This window comes from Perna viridis, chromosome 15 (assembly GCF_037379345.1).
Source record: "Perna viridis isolate PV_CMFRI_1.1 ecotype Kerala chromosome 15, ASM3737934v1, whole genome shotgun sequence".
In the NCBI taxonomy this organism is placed as follows: domain Eukaryota; kingdom Metazoa; phylum Mollusca; class Bivalvia; order Mytilida; family Mytilidae; genus Perna; species Perna viridis.
This window is the reverse complement of record NC_142459.1, coordinates 10,153,615-10,171,212: the sequence shown is the minus strand read 5'-3', so window position 1 is coordinate 10,171,212 and position 17,598 is coordinate 10,153,615. Positions and strand designations below refer to the sequence as shown.

At 38.7% G+C, this 17,598-nt stretch overlaps 1 protein-coding gene and 1 long non-coding RNA gene across 2 annotated transcripts in view; one reads left to right on the top strand and one right to left on the bottom strand.

Annotated features, from left to right (window-relative positions):
• Positions 1–17,598, bottom strand: part of LOC148596872 (uncharacterized) — a 416,353-nt gene that overhangs the window by 96,964 nt on the left and 301,791 nt on the right. The gene's annotated exons all lie outside the window — the stretch shown is intronic.
• LOC148596880 (uncharacterized) lies at positions 8,500–9,644 on the top strand. The gene is made up of 2 exons (XR_015919134.1): positions 8,500–9,232; positions 9,359–9,644. It is a non-coding gene; the product is annotated as an uncharacterized LOC148596880 (long non-coding RNA).

Sequence of the window (17,598 nt, the reverse complement as noted above, 5' to 3'; positions counted from 1 at the left end):
GAGAACAGTTGATGGTAAGTTGTAGTCAAGAGCTCAAACTTTGGATTAAGGAGCAGAAACCGAAAACTGTTGACGAGTTGATAGAAAAAGCAGAGGTATTTCAGCAAGCCCATAAAATCGAACATGTTAGTTCTAAACCACAATCATATATGAGAATAAATACAGATCAGGCAAAGCATCAAGGTAAGACTTTTCAACAGAAAGGAAGACGACAAGAGACTAGAACTTGCTTTATTTGTAAGAAGGTAGGTCATATAGCACCAAATTGTTCTTCAAGAGCAAACAAGTCCAAAGAGAGCACGAATAAGCAAAGTAAGTTTGGTTTATGCATACAAACACAGCAGGGTCATACAGTGGATGACTATATCAGTGGTATAACCGTTAAGTTACCGGGTGTTTCATGTCATGGAGACAAAGTGCAGGTACATGGTCTCGATATAGTTGAGGGTAAGATTAACAGTGATAAAATCTCTGTTTTAAGAGATACTGGGTGTTCTACTGTATTTGTTCATAGTAAATTTACTAGCTCAGATCATTATACAGGTCATAATAGAGACATATGTTTAGCAGACGGTACAGTGAAGCAGTGTCCAGAGGTGTGCATTAACGTTTCAACCCTTTATATTTCAGGCGATGTTAAAGCATTGATTTTAGATACACCGTTCGCAGATTTGATAGTTGGTAACTTGGTGAATATCTCAGTACCACTTAGTATTGAAGAAGTACCAGAGACCAGAGGTGAAAATGTTTTTGTTTCAGAGGATAAGATTCCATGTCATGCAGTTGAGACTCGGTCTCAAAGAAAGAAGCAGGTTGAAGAAGATAGGAATATAGATGAGACTACAGTTAGGCTTAGTGGTGATACACCCATATCACAACCTATAGAATTTTCAGATATTTCTAATGATTTTAAGGTTTGTGACAGGAAACAGCTGATTAAGTTACAGAAGAGTGATGAGACTTTAGATAAGGTAAGATCATATGTTTGTGACGATCATCAAGATCAACAATCGTATTTCATGTACAATTCAGATTTACTTTATAGAGTGTATACGAAGCCTAGTGGTGAAGTTATACATCAGATTGTATTACCACGACAGCTGAGAGAGACAGTTCTTTCTTTAGGACATGATTTACCGTTAGCGGGACATCTTGGGAATAAGAAGACAAGAGACCGAATTATGCAGCATTTCTTCTGGCCAGGTATATTTAATGAAGTAGCAGAATACTGTAGATCGTGCCCCGATTGTTAAATGGGTACAGCAAAGGGGAGAGTACCACGAGCCCCTCTGATTAGCCATTCCAGCGAATTGCTCTTGATTTTGTTGGCCCTTTGCCTATGACTGATAGCAAAAACCGTTACATTTTATTATGCGTTGATTATGCAACTAAATACCCTGAAGCGATTCCTTTGAAAGATCAGGAGGCTAGTACCGTTGCTAATGCTCTTATAAGTCTATTTTCTAGGGTTGGCATAGCTAGAGAGCTGTTGACAGACCAAGGCAGTAACTTTATGTCAGAATTGATGCTTGAGGTATGTAGATTACTACAAATAAGTAAATTACACACTAGTCCTTATCATGCAATGTGTAATGGACTTTGCGAAAAGTTCAATGGTGTACTAAAGAAAATGTTGATTGATTGATTGATTGATTGATTGTTGTTGTTTATTGCCGTTTCGGCGACCAGGGCCATATCACGGCAAGAACATTTAATGCAAGGAAAATATTAAAAGCAAGATCAAAGTCTCTTCATAAAATAATGAAATTAAAACAAACAGCTATTTACATATAAAAAGGTACATAAAAGGTGAACCTAAGACATAAAATACATATAGAAACATAACTTCGATAAAACATTTAAAATATTGAAAAATCATGGAAGGTATCCAATTTAGATTTTATTAAATAAACCGATGTCCCGCAAGAAATCGATAATGTTTTTAGATGAAACGGTCTTGAACAAATCAAACATATTGGCGCAGTCAAAATAATTTTGCCTGGTGTTGGCAAAATCCACACAATCCAGAAGAACATGTTTGATAGAGAAAGGGCAATCACATGGGATACACTCAGGTGGAGGATCACCAACAAGCAAATGGCCATGTGTAAATCTAGAATGTCCAATGCGGCATCTAGTCATGACCACTTGCTCTTTGCGATTGCCCGACCCGGATTGATGAACGCCTAGATCTGGTTTTATGGAATTGAGTTTGTTGTGTTCAAGACCGTCCCATCGGTCCTGCCACATCTTTAAAATATATTTCCTTATTAAAGGTTTAAAATCGGTGTATGGCAAACTAACGTCCTTTATTATTACATTTAATGCCTTTTTGGCAACCCTGTCTACAACTGAATTCCCCTGAATACCAACATGACTAGGTACCCATAGGAAAACAATCTCTTTATCAAATTCCCGAAGTCGATGAATAAAATATAAAATTTGTAAAATAAGAGTATTTTTCAGTTTGTGATTCTTAATTGCCAAAAGACAGCTCAAAGAGTCAGAACAAATAATAAACTGTGACAGATTAGTTTGAGTAATCAATTTAAGTGCTAACAATATGGCTCGAGCTTCAGCTGTGAATATGGAAGCGCTCGATGGCAACCGTTCAGTTACAGTTCTGTCACCATGGACAGCAGCACATGTAACGCTATCGCCATCTTTTGAGCCATCTGTATACACCGTCGAAAAATCCGGATAATTTGCTTTAATTTCAGAAAATTTTTGTTGTAAAAATAAAGGATTGGTATCGGACTTTTTATATTCACGCAGATCAAAAATGAAAGAAGGGTGTGGAAGCTCCCATGGAGGGCATTTCGAAGTAACAACAGGTGTCACTGCATTGGTCTCCAGATGAATTGCTTCCAAATGTGGTTTTATTCGAATTCCAAAAGGAGGGGTTTTGCTTTCATGTTTTCGATAAATGTCGACATAAATAGGATTAATGACACAGTCGTAGGCAGGGCTATCTGGGTAGGCCATAAGTTTACTTACATATTGAAGACCTAATTTCAAACGTCTGTCTCCAAGGGATGGTTCATTTGCCTCGGCATAAAGGCTCTCAATAGGAGAGGTTCTGAAGGCACCAAGGCAAAGTCGCAACCCCTGGTGGTGAACAGCGTCTAAAATTTTAAGGTAAGATTTTTTGGCGGAACCATAAACAATAGATCCATAATCAAGTTTAGACCTAACCAAAGATCTATATAAATTTAATAAAATTGAGGTATCAGCACCCCAATCGGTACTGGACACCATTTTTAAAATATCTAGTGCCTTAAGACACCTAGATTTAAGTAATTTGATATGGGGAAGAAAAGAAAGTTTACTATCAAAAAGTAATCCAAGGAATTTTGTTTCTTCTACTATTTTGATTTTATTACCATAAAGAAAGAGATCTGGGTCCGGATGCAGCTTTCGCTTTCGACAAAAGTGCATACCAACAGTTTTAGATGTAGAAAACTTAAACCCATTCTCCAAAGCCCATTGCTCAATTCTTTTGAGGCAAAGTTGTAACTGCCTTTCAATATTACTCATATTTTGTCCCCTGTAGCAGATCAAAAAGTCGTCTACATACAAGGAACCGTCAATATTGTCCTTTCAAAACTTGGGCTAAACTATTAATTTTAATACTGAAGAGAGTGACAGAAAGAATACTTCACTGAGGAACACCCATTTCCTGTTCCTTCTCCTCAGAAAAAGTCGAATTTACCCTCACATTAAAATGACGATCTGACAAAAAATTAGACAAGAACAGAGGAAGTCTTCCTTTCAACCCCATATCAAATATATCTTTTAAAATACCATATTTCCACGTCGTGTCATAGGCTTTTTCTAAATCGAAAAAGACCGACACAACATGTTCTTTTTTAGCAAATGCATTTCTGATGAGCGTTTCAAACCGGACTAAATGGTCAAGAGTACTTCTGCCTTGCCTAAAACCACACTGAATATTAGTGAGTAAGTTGTGCTTCTCAAGGAACCACACAAGGCGATCATTGACCATTCGTTCCATAGTCTTGCAGACGCAGCTTGTCAATGCGATCGGGCGATAATTTGAAGGATCCGTATGATCCTTTCCTGGTTTTGGAATAGGGACAACTGAAGCCGTTTTCCAGATGGACGGAACGTTACCAGAAGTCCATATCTCGTTCATTAACGCAAGAAGTGTATGTAGAGATGGATCAGGAAGATGTTTCAAAAGTTGATAGTGAATATTATCTAGCCCACTAGCTGTATCGTGGGCTTTAGCCAGTGACGATTTTAGTTCCTCTATAGAAAATTGAGAGTTGTAGGATTCAGCATTATTTGACTTGAAGTTTAATTTTGTCTTTTCTGCAGATGATTCAATTTTTTGAAAATCCGGTTTGTAGTTAGTTGAGGATGAATGTTTAGCGAATGTTTCAGCTAGCTTATTGGCGATATCTTTTTCGGTGGTTAGAGTGGTATTACCAACTTTAAGGTGTTTCACTGAAGAATTCGAATTTTTTCCTTTTACTTTTCTAATAAAATTCCATACTTTATTGAGGGGAGTGTGAGATTTAATACTAGAAACAAAATTTTTCCAAGAGGTTCGTCTGGGTTGTTTACATGTACGTCGAGCTTTTGCTCGAAATATTCGGAAGTTTGACAGATTTGCTGGTGTAGGATTTTTGTCAAACCGGCGATGAGCCTTGTTGCGTTCTTCGATCGCTTTGTCGCACTCATCAGTAAACCATGGTTTACTAGGCCTTTTTGGATTTGTCGAGGTTTTAGGTATTGTTTTATTAGCAATTGATGTCAGTCTTTCATTAAATAATAAAATGGGATCTTCAACATCCTTCATCGTTTCTAATCGTAATTCTTCAAGACAGTGGGCTTCAAATGAAGCCCAATCTGCTTTCTCAAGTTTAAAACGAGGTTGACGTTCCTCCGTTTTGGAGGATAAATGCTCCAAAATAATTGGAAAATGATCACTCCCGCACAAGTCATCATGAACTCGCCATGTAAACTCTGAAAGTACGAGAGGATCACAAATGCTTAAATCAATAGAAGAATACGATCCATTGCCTGAATGAAGGAACGTTGAAGATCCGTCATTAAATATGCACAAATCTTCTTGCTGAAGGAGCTCCTCAACTTTTTTACCTTTATCATTCGTATGATTACTTCCCCATAAAGGATTGTGAGCATTAAAGTCACCCAAAATAATAAATGGTTTGGGCAACTGCTTAACCACATCAAGCCCCGTGCAGGTCCGGGTGTTAAAAGAATAGGCCTGCAGCAGCGCTAAGCTTGTCGTATAAGGCGACTAAATAGTGCTCAGAACCCTAGCCGGGGGGCTAGGCGCTCTGCCCACAGAGCAACTGGGATGTGTGCCCCAAGTGGTGGAATGGGGTACCCCTGGCGTGTTACATGCTGGGGTTGTCAGACTATAATACGGAAAACCTGACCGCAAACCATAGTGGTGCACCGTGTTGGGAAAGATGCCACGTTCCTCGCACGTTAAAGAACCCTGCTGTGGTATTCGATAGGAGTAGGAACCTTTGCGCTCCGCCACAGGAGGCTAAATTGCCCGACCTTACCCATTCCCCCTTTTTCCAGTGGCAGTCAAAATTGGTTGACCCTATTATTCTTGTGACCCATCCTTTTTTTTTCATTTCATGTTCATTTTATCATCCATTTCATGTTCATTGTCTGAATATAGCTGAAATATTGCTGCTCGGACGTTAAACCCCAACAAACAAACAAAACAAACATTAACCACATCAACTAATTTATTTCTGCACAAGATTGAATTTGGGGGAATGTAAATGGAACAAACGGTTATGGTTTTATCAAGGGATAACCGAACGGCCACTGCTTGTAGATCGGTAGTTAAAGGAACTGAACTATGTATTACTCTGTCCCTAATAAAAATGGTAGATCCACCAGCAGCTCGTTCATTTGCCTCAGCAGATGTACTATACATTGTATATCCTTTTACGGAAATTTGATCCGTTTCTTTTAAATGAGTCTCCTGGAGACATAATGCAACTGGTAAAATAGACTGAACAAGAAGAGTTAATTCCAAAATATTAGCCTTTAAACCTCGACAATTCCATTGAAGTAATTTGGCCATTTTTATGGGTGACGAATGGGGGATATTTTCTCTGACTTGGATCCGCGACCACGACTCGATGACCTTCTAGTACGAGTGCCACCATTAAGGTCAATTCGAATTGACTGAGCGCGCTGCTCCTTGTATTTTTTCATGGCAACAGGATCTGTTTGGTCAATCTGATCAAGGTCGGGACCCAGCCAGTTTTCACCTGGACAAAGTCCATGATCTGTTGTTTCCCTGTCAGATTCGGAATCCGAGTCCGACACCACAGGCGACACAATCTGTCGCCTAGACTTGGATTTCTCCAAGTCCTCCACGCGGAAATTCCCCAACTTTTTTGGGGGTTGGACATTCTTCTGTTGAGATTTGGAAGACGATGACTGTTGTGATGATGGAGATGATTTTGAAGATGATCCGGAATTTTGGGATGACTGAGTCTGGGAACATTGGTGAGATTTCGTAGCTCTGGCCTTTTTAATTTCCTCTAAACATTTTTTGGATGGTTTCATTATTTTGGTGGATACCTCAGTGGGCAGTTTGGCAAGACCATTGGTATCCTCTTTCCAACTCATGATCGTCTGCACCTCAACAGTCGAGGACAGACAAGCACGCTTTGCAACACTAGCATAAGATGTTTTGCCAGATGCAAGAAAATTGTTGGAAAGGGACCACTTCTGGCGAGCTTCACTATATGAAATTTTGTTTTCAGTTTTTATCTTTAAAATATCTTTTTCTTTCTTATAAAGAGGGCAATCTTTAGATGATGACATGTGAGCTTCCTCACAGTTTCTGCATTTCAGAAGAAAATGTTGAAAGCATATGCAAGAGCAAAGCCAAAGACATGGGATGAATATATCCCCTACTTATTATTTGCATATAGAGAGGTGCCAAATGAGAGCACTGGGTTTTCGCCATTTGAACTGTTATATGGCAGACATATAAGAGGTCCTCTTGCGGTGCTGAAAGAGGAGTGGGAAGAGCCGAGTACATGTCAACATTCTGTATTGAGCTATTTATTAGATACAAGAGAAAAAATGAGAACAATGGCTGAGTATGCCACTGGAAACGAGAAACAGGCAAAACAGAGACAAAAACTATACTATGATAGAAAAGCAAGAGATAGGAAGTTAGAGGTTGGCCAAAACGTACTGGTGTTATTGCCTACACATACATCAAAGTTATTAGCTAGTTGGAAAGGACCGTTTGAAGTTACTGACAAAGTTAGTCCAGTTGACTATAAAATCAGAGTAAGAGGAGGAAAAGAAAAAGTATTTCATGTTAATATGCTCAAATTATGGCATGAAAGGGTAGATAATGATAAGGGTAATACTGTTACAGCAGATGTTGCTGCGTGCTTAAAGGTAATTTCAGGTCTTAACACAGATGAAGGTACAGATGACAGTGAGATGAATACAGCAATTACTCCCGTCTTACGTAGAAAAGAAAGTGTTGAAGATGTTAACATTTCTCCAGAGCTGACAGTTGAAGAGAACAAACAGCTACAAGAACTACTGTCTGAGTATGAAGACATCTTTAGTGATGTACCTAAGGTAACCAATATTATAGAACATAAAGTAATTACAAAAACAGATGAACCAATATACAAGCGTCCGTATCCAGTACCATACGCACTTAGAGACAAAGTTAAGAAAGAGATTGATGATATGTTAGCTGCAGGTATTGTTGAGCCTTCCGATAGTCCGTATGCGGCTCCTATAGTATTAGTTAAGAAAAAAAACAATACAATTCGTTTTTGTGTCGATTATCGGGACTTAAACAGACAATCTTTGATCCGGTTTTGATGCCTAGAATGGATGAAGTACTAAATAAAGTCAGCAGAGCACGATACATAAGTAAATTAGATTTAACGATGGGCTATTGGCAAGTCCCCCTTGATTCAGCTAGTCGACAGAAGAGCGCATTTATTACACCGTTCGGACATTATCAGTTTACTGTTGCTCCGTTTGGAATGATGAATTCAGGTGCTACTTTTGTTCGTATGATGGACAAAGTTTTGGCAGGGTACGACGAGTTCGCTGATTCATTCATCGACGATATTGGCATATTTAGCGACACGTGGGAGTATCATATTGAGCATTTACGAGCAGTATTTGATTCGCTTAGACAGGCAAAGCTCGTTGCAAAACCAAGTAAATGTTTATTTGGTTATGGTGAGCTGGAATTTTTAGGTCACATTGCAGGAAGTGGTAAGCTTAAACCTGTACAGGACAAAGTTTCCGCTATACGGCAGTTTCCGGCACCTGTAACTAAGAAACAGGTCAGATCATTCCTCGGTCTCATCGGCTTTTACAGGAAATTCATACCACAGTTTTCAGACATATCTGTACCGCTAACTGACCTCACAAAGAAAAACGCACCAATCAAAGTTAAATGGTCAGACACAACACAAAAAGCTTTTGACAAACTGAAAGATTGTATTTGTAGTGACTCTGTATTGCGGAGTCCAGATTTTTCTAAAAAGTTTATTTTGCAGACTGATGCATCAGGAAAGGGTCTAGGTGCTGTGCTTGAACAAGAGTTTGACGATGGGAGACATCCAATCATGTTTATCAGCAAGAAACTTTCCGGATCTGAATGCAACTATGCAGTGGTAGAGAAAGAGTGCTTTGCTATCATTTGGGCGGTAAAAACATTGAGAAATTTCCTTGAGGGTAAAGAGTTTACTATTAATACAGATCACGCTCCTTTACAGTGGTTACAGAGAATGAAAACTACCAACCAACGGTTACTACGTTGGAGTTTGATACTTCAGGAATTTAAATATAATATTTGTTACATTGCAGGCAAGACGAATATTGTTGCAGATGTGTTATCAAGATGTGATGACGTTTAGACAACCCCTGAGTGTTACAGAATTTTTTTATTATGATATTCATGTACATTTTGTATTGTGATTTTATATATATTTCTTACAGAATTTTTCTGAAGTTTGTGTTTTGGTTGGACTAAATGTTCTTTAGTCTTTAGGAAAGGGACATTTGTAACAAACTCCAGTTAATTGTCGTTTACATTTTTTCCATACAGGACTATTTAAACTATCCTAGCTTTAAATACCACTAACACCGGTAAATCGAATCAAGTAGACCTTTTGTGAAATCACGAGATTGTACACGTATAGAAATTTAACAGGTGAGTTTTATATCAGTCGGCACATGGTCATTGAGTGAAGCATTGAGTTCGGTAAAGTAGCAGTGGGGAATTATAATTGTCAATTCAGGACATGGATATCCCTAGGCTAATGTTTACAATACTCAGGGGTTTTTAGACCCGGTTTTGGTGTGCGTCTTGCACATAGCTAGAAGCGTCGACCTGTCGGTGATAAAATGGTTATCAACCTGATGTTCCCGAGATGGTGTAATAACGCCTAGAGTCGGTGAAGTAATGTCGGTGATTAAAAAAAAACCGTTGGAAAGCTAGGAATTTATTATTTTTGGAGCACAAAGTCCGTTATATTAATTTGTAAAGTAACCGAGAAGTCCGTGCTAGATATGTTCGTTTAACCAGTCATGGCTTACTGAATACAGCATTATAGTGAAATATATATCATCTGGTGTTCTCTTCGTCAATATAGAAATCTACAAAAAAATGTGTGAAATTAGTCTATATTTCGTCCAGTTATAATTATAACAAAAGTCCAAGGGAAACAACCCATTTCATTCGTTAATTTTACAGTACATGCAACGTTCGACCTTACCGGGAGGTGTGCAGAAAAAATGGTGGTGTGTGGAGACTGTGAATCATTTAGTTTATGTGTTTATTTCATTCCATTATATTTAGTTCTGTCTTGTGCGTGTATATTTAGTTACATTTATGTTTATTCATTTCATGATGACATTTATCTTGAATTTACTTTAGTTTGTTTTGTTTATTAAATTTATGTTTTACATTTTTTTGTTTTATGTGACATTGGCCACTTGACAATCCAAAGAACTTACTTCTTTACAGTAGAGGAAAGCTGTTTTGTTCCCGATGCTCTGAAGAAGGACACGAGGGAATCGACTGCAAAAAAGATCTGAAATGCAGAAACTGTGAGGAAGCTCACATGTGATCATCTAAAGATTGCCCTCCTTATAAAAAAGAAAAAGATATGTTAAAGCTAAAAATTGAAAACAAAATTTCATATAGTGAAGCCCGCCAGAAGTTGCCCCTTTCCAACAATGTTCTTGCATCTGGCAAAACATCATATGCTAGTTTTGCCAAGCGTGCTTGTCTGTACTCGACTGTTGAGGTGCAGACGATCATGAATTGGAAAGAGGATATCAATGGTCTTGCAAACTGCCCACTGAGGTATCCACCAAAATAATGAAACCATCCAAAAATGTTTAGAGGAAATTAAAAAGGCCAGAGCTAAAAAATCTCACCAATGTTCCCAGACTCAGTCATCCAAAACTTCCGGATCATCTTCAAAATCATCTCCCTCATCACAACAGTCATCATCTTCGTCTTCCAAATCTTCTCAACAGAAGAAAGTCCAACCCCAAAAAAAGTTGCGGAATTTCCGTGTGGAGGACTTGGAGAAATCTAAGTCTAGGCAACTGTTTAGACAGTGGTGTTGGACTCGGATTCCGAGTCTGCCATGGAAACAACAGATCATGGACCAAACAGATCCTGTTGCCATGACAAAATACAAGGAGCAGCGTGCTCAGTCAATTCGAATTGACCTTAATGGTGGCACTCGTACTAGAAGGTCATCGAGTCGTGGTCGCGGATCCAAGTCAGAGAAAATATCCCCCATTCGTCACCCATAAAAATGGCCAAATTACTTCAATGGAATTGTTGAGGTTTAAAGACTAATATTTTGGAATTAACTCTTCTTGTTCAATCTATTTTACCAGTTGCATTATGTCTCCAGGAGACTCATTTAAAAGAAACGGATCAAATTTCCGTAAAAGGATATACAATGTATAGTACATTTGCAGAGGCAAATGAACGAGCTGCGGGTGGATCTACCATTTTTATTAGGGACAGAGTAATACATAGTTCAGTTCCTTTAACTGTACAAGCAGTGGCCGTTCGGTTATCCCTTGATAAAACCATAACCGTTTGTTCCATTTACATTCCCACAAATTCAATTTTGTGCAGAAATAAATTAGTTGATTTGGTTAAACAGTTGCCCAAACCATTTATTATTTTGGGAGACTTTAATGCTCATAATCCTTTATGGGGAAGTAATCATACGAATGATAAAGGTAACAAAGTTGAGGAGCTCTTTCAGCAAGATTTGTGCATATTTAATGACGGATCTTCAACGTTCCTTCATTCAGACAATGGATCGTATTCTTCTATTGATTCAAGCATTTGTGATCCTCTCGTACTTTCAGAGTTTACATGGCGAGTTCATGATGACTTGTGCGGGAGTGATCATTTTCCAATTGTTTTGGAGCATTTATCCTCCAAAACAGAGGAACGTCAACCTCGTTTTGAGAAAGCAGATATGGCTTCATTTGAAGCCCACTGTCTTGACGAATTACGATTAGAAACGATGAAGGATGTTGAAGATCCCATTTTATTATTTAATGAAAGACTGACATCAATAGCTAACAAAACAATACCTAAAACCTCGACAAATTCAAAAAGGCCTAGTAAACCATGGTTTACTGATGAGTGCGACAAAGCGATCGAAGAACGCAACAAGGCCCATCGCCGGTGTGACAAACATCCTACACTAGCAAATCTGTCAAACTTCCGAATATTTCGAGCAAAAGCTCGACGTACATGTAAACAAAGGAGACATGTTTTGTTTCTAGTATTAAATCTCACACTCCTCTCAATAAAGTATGGAATTTTATTAGAAAAGTAAAAGGAAAAAGTTCGAATTCTTCAGCGAAACACCTTAAAGTTGGTAATACCACTCTAACCACCGATAAAGATATCGCCAATAAGCTAGCCGAAACTTTCGTTAAGCATTCAACCTCAACTAACTACAAACCGAATTTTCAAAAAATTAAATCATCTGCAGAAAAGACAAAATTAAACTTCAAGTGAAATAATGCTGAATCCTACAACTCTCAATTTTCTATAGAGGAACTAAAATCGTCACTGGCTAAAGCCCACGATACAGCTAGTGGGCTAGATAATATTCACTATCAACTTTTGAAACATCTTCCCGATCCATCTCTACATACACTTCTTGCGTTAATGAACGAGATATGGACTTCTGGTAACGTTCCGTCCATCTGGAAAACGGCTTCAGTTGTCCCTATCCCAAAACCACGAACGGATCATACGGATCCTTCAAATTATCGCCCGATCGCATTGACAAGCTGCGTCTGCAAGACAATAGAACGAATGGTCAATGATCGCCTTGTGTGGTTCCTTGAGAAGCACAACTTACTCACTAATATTCAGTGTGGTTTTAGGCAATGCAGAAGTATTCTTGAATATTTAGTCCGGTTTGAAAAGCTCATCAGAAATGCATTTGCTAAAAATGAACATGTTGTGTCGGTCTTTTTCGATTTAGAAAAAGCCTATGACACGACGTGGAAATATGGTATTTTAAAAGATATATTTGATATGGGGTTGAAAGGAAGACTTCCTCTGTTCTTGTCTATTTTTTTTATCAGATCGTCATTTAAATGTAAGGGTAAATTCGACTTTTTCTGAGGAGAAGGAACAGGAAATGGGAGTTCCTCACGGAAGTATTCTTTCTGTCACTCTCTTCAGTATTGAAATTAATAGTTTAGCCCAAGTTTTGAGGGACAATATTGACGGTTCCTTGTGTGTAGACGACTTTTTGATCTGCTACAGGGGACAAAATATGAGTAATATTGAAAGGCAGTTACAACTTTGCCTCAAAAGAATTGAGAAATGGGCTTTGGAGAATGGGTTTAAGTTTTCTACATTTAAAACTGTTGGTATGCACTTTTGTCGAAGGCGAAAGCTACATCCGGACCCAGATCTCTTTCTTTATGGTACTAAAATCAAAATAGTAGAAGAAACAAAATTTCTTGGATTACTTTTTGATAGTAAACTTTCTTTTCTTCCCCATATCGCTAGGCGCTCTGCCCACAGAGCAACTGGGATGTGTGCCCCAGGTGGTGGAATGGGGTACCCCTGGCGTGTTACATTGTGGGGTTGTCAGGCTGTAATGCGAAAAACCTGACCGCCAACCATAGTGGTGCGTCGTTTTGGGAAAGATGCCACGTTCCTCGCACGCTAAAGAACCCTGCTGTGGTATTCGATATGAGTAGGAACCTTTGCGCTCCGCCACAGGAGGCTAAATTGCCCGACCTTACCCATCCCCCCTTTTTCCAGTGGCAATCAAAATTTGTCGACCCTATTATCCTTGTGTTCGATCCTTTTGTTTTCATTTCATGTTCATTTTATCATCCATTTTATGTTCATCGTCTGCTCGGACGTTAAACCCCAACAAAGAAACTTTTTCTTCCCCATATCAAATTACTTAAATCTAGGTGTCTTAAGGCACTAGATATTTTAAAAATGCTGTCTAGTACCGATTGGGGTGCTGATACCTCAATTTTATTAAATTTATATAGATCTTTGGTTAGGTCTAAACTTGATTATGGATCTATTGTTTATGGTTCCGCCAAAAAATCTTACCTTAAAATTTTAGACGCTGTTCACCACCAGGGGTTGGACTTTGCCTTGGTGCCTTCAGAACCTCTCCTATTGAGAGCCTTTATGCCGTAGCAAATGAACCATCCCTTGGAGACAGACGTTTGAAATTAGGTCTTCAATATGTAAGTAAACTTATGGCCTGCCCAGATAGCCCTGCCTACGACTGGGTCTGTTCTGTTACCAGGTAACAATTTATTTTTTTTATTTTTTATTTTTTTTCTCTTGAACTGATCACAAAACAAAAAACAGTGTCATCAGCCAATACCTAGCACTTTTTTCAACCTAGTAATTTAAAAATAACTTAAAATCCACTACCCTAATGCATGGTGGAAATATCATTGCTGTAGCGAGTATAAAACAAAGGATTTGGAAACAACTGTTTCTAACGAGGCCATATATCCTGAAAGCTATTTATACTGAACTGACACATTGATAAACTATACTTTAGTAATACTGGAATATACAATACAGTTAATATGTGACTTTTCCTATTATTCATTTCACATGGTAAGCGATACTATCCATACCTATAATGAAAACATATAAAAGTACCTAATGTAGCCTTAAGCAACTTTGTAAAAGGGTAATGCTGTTGTGTAATTTCAAGATTGAAGTAAATTGTGAACATGTAATACTGGAAAATCCACCTCTGCTATAGTGTATATAATGTACATTTTCTAACAACATAGCCCAATAAACAGTATAAATTCAAAAGAATTTAAAATAAATAATGTTTTTATTTAAAAAAAAAAGAAAGAAAAAAGAAAAATAAATTGTTACCCGGTAACAGAACACTCCCCATCTGATATTAAACCATTAATGTCGCAAATGATCCAAATTAATTACAAAATAACACCTATTGAATGTTACAATTCTCTGACAATTGTCCGTGTCACACAATTAATCTACCAACAAAACCATTTCACTAATTGGTCTTGTGTAAGTCACATTTTTGCCGTCCCTGTGAATGCGGACACTGCCTTTTCTCACTTTACCATCATCGCTCTCGATGGCTTCAACAATGATTCCAACAGGTCATTCATTCTTGTCTCGTAATAGAACTACGTCACCAGATTTCAAGTTTTCATTGTCATTGTGCCACTTCCGTCGCTTCTGCAGAGAATATAAATAGTCCGACCTCCATTGCTTTCAAAAGGTATCTGACAGCATCTTGACGTGTTTCCATTCGGCTCTATAAATGTTTGTTTGTTTGTTTGTTTGTTGGGGTTTAACGTCCGAGCAGCAATATTTCAGCTATATTCAGACGATGAACATGAAATGGATGATAAAATGAACATGAAATGAAAAAAAAGGATGGGACACAAGGACAATAAGGTCGACAAATTTTGATTGCCACTGGAAAAAGGGGGGGATGGGTAAGGTCGGGCAATTTAGCCTACTGTGGCGGAGCGCAAAGGTTCCTACTCCTATCGAATACCACAACAGGGTTCTTTAACGTGCGAGGAACGTGGCATCTTTCCCAACACGGTGCACCACTATGGTTTGCGGTCAGGTTTTCCGTATTATAGCCTGACAACCCCAGCATGTAACACGCCAGGGGTACCCCATTCCACCACCTGGGGCACACATCCCAGTTGCTCTGTAGGCAGAGCGCCTAGCCCCGGCTAGGTTTCTGAGCACTATTTAGTCGCCTTATACGACAAGCTTAGCGCTGCTGCAGGCCTATTCTTTTAACACCCGGACCTGCACGGGGCCTGTCTTTAATGTTCAAAGAGACAGGTAAGTAATCTTGTTTTCCGGTAAGAAGCATCGATGGACTTAGAATTAAAGGCATCTCTGGATCTGATGATATATTAGCAATGGGTCTAGAGTTAATGATTGCTACAACTTCTGCCATGAAGGTAAGAAGAGATTCATTTGTCAATGTTTTGCTCGAAGATGTTAAGATACCTGAGTCTAATATTCTCCTTGTCACACCAATTAACCTTTCCCACACTCCTCCCATGTGTGAGGAGTGGGGAGGATTAAATTACCAAACGAATCCGTTTTCACAAAGATAGTTCTTGACGGCTTTATCGTCCACATGAATAGCTTCTATGTCTAGATTGTCAGTTGCACCTATGAAATTTGAACCACGGTCAGAACGAAAACCTTTGACCGATCCTCTAATTGACAGAAATTTTCGGAGAGCGTTTATGAACGATGAACCGCTCATTGATTCGATAAGCTCAATATGTACTGCCCGGGTTGTCATGCACGTAAAAGAATAGCCCATCGCTTACTATTCGATGATCCTTGTCTAGTCTTGCGGGTCAATACGTTCCAGGGTCCGAAGGTGTCCAGACCGACATACGTGAAAGGTGGACCCGGTGTAAGTCTGTCCTCTGGTAAATCAGACATTTTCTGTTCTTGGAATTTTCCTCTAAGCTTTCGACATACTACACATTTCTGAATAAATGAAGATATCAATCTCTTTGAACCGACAATCCAGAAACCAGCTCTCCACAAGGCACCCTCCGAAAAATGTCTACCCTGATGTTTCATAGCATTATGGTAGTGATCTATAAGTTTGTTTGTTTGTTTGTTTGTTGGGGTTTAACGTCATGTGTGTCCCAGGTGGTGGAATAGGGTACCCCTGGCGTGTTACATGCTGGGGTTGTCAGGCTATAATACGGAAAACCTGACCGCAAACCATAGTGGTGCACCGTGTTGGGAAAGATGCCACGTTCCTCGCACGTCAAAGAACCCTGCTGTGGTATTCGATAGGAGTAGGAACCTTTGCGCTCCGCCACAGGAGGCTAAATTGCCCGACCTTACCCATCCCCCCTTTTTCCAGTGGCAATCCAAATTTTGTCGACCCTATTATCCTTGTGACCCATCCTTTTTTTTCATTTCATGTTCATTTTATCATCCGTTTCATGTTCATCGTCTGAGTTTCAAGTTCGTTTAATCTCTCCTTCTGTTTCATTAATTCTGCCTCATATTGTGCAAATTGTACCTTTGTCTTTTGTATTTCAGCTGTTGCGCGTTTCTTAACTAACGCTGAACTACCGACAGATCCTTCCCTGCTACTTACACTCGTACACCGTGACATCGTCTCAGCTACCTGCAGCTTCTCTGATTTTATTCGTAAGAGTGTCTGTTGTATAATGTCTGAGCATTTATTAAATTCCGCGCTAAACATTAACAAGATACCACCACTTTCGTCGGTGTTTTTCCTTGTCAAAAATTCTATATATTCTTTAGAAATTACTTTATATTTCTCCTCACTTTGAAGTATCGATTTCTCCAATGTACGTAAACTTTTGAGGTCCTTGGCAGACTCATCAAGTCCTTCAAGTATTGTTTCGAGTCTTTCCCATGCTTTATAGATTTTACGTTTATATTCATCGACTTAATTGTTTCCCCGGTTCAGTCATTGTCCTTCCTCGGACAGTATCTTCTGGTTTCACGTCTGTTGCATCCATGATCAACGTATCTTCATTTACATCTGAATCTGTACGATCTTTTTACTATTCTGTCGCAGTGCAGATAGCATAACCAACTTCGTCTCATACAACATCTTTATTCAACAATGATAGCGGTAAAAAGCTACAAAAGAAAAAGGAACACATTCTAAGTTCACTATTCTAACCAAAATGAAAAGAAAAATACAATAAACACAAAACCGAGAACAACATATGATTAAACATCAGATCTATCAAGTAGATATCCCTCAAATATAGCATGAAGACACGTGTTTCGACAAATATTCGACAATAAATAACGTAAAACAAATTAACAAGGTGACACTTTTGGCTTTCCGTACATTTTTTAAACGAAAAAAGCGAGGAGAGGTGTAAAACCAAAGAATGCAAAATAAATCTCGGTTAAGGGGTAATTAAGGTTGCGAAAATCATATAATTAGGTCTGGGAAAGTGAAGTATGGAATAATAACGCAAAAATATAATTCATAA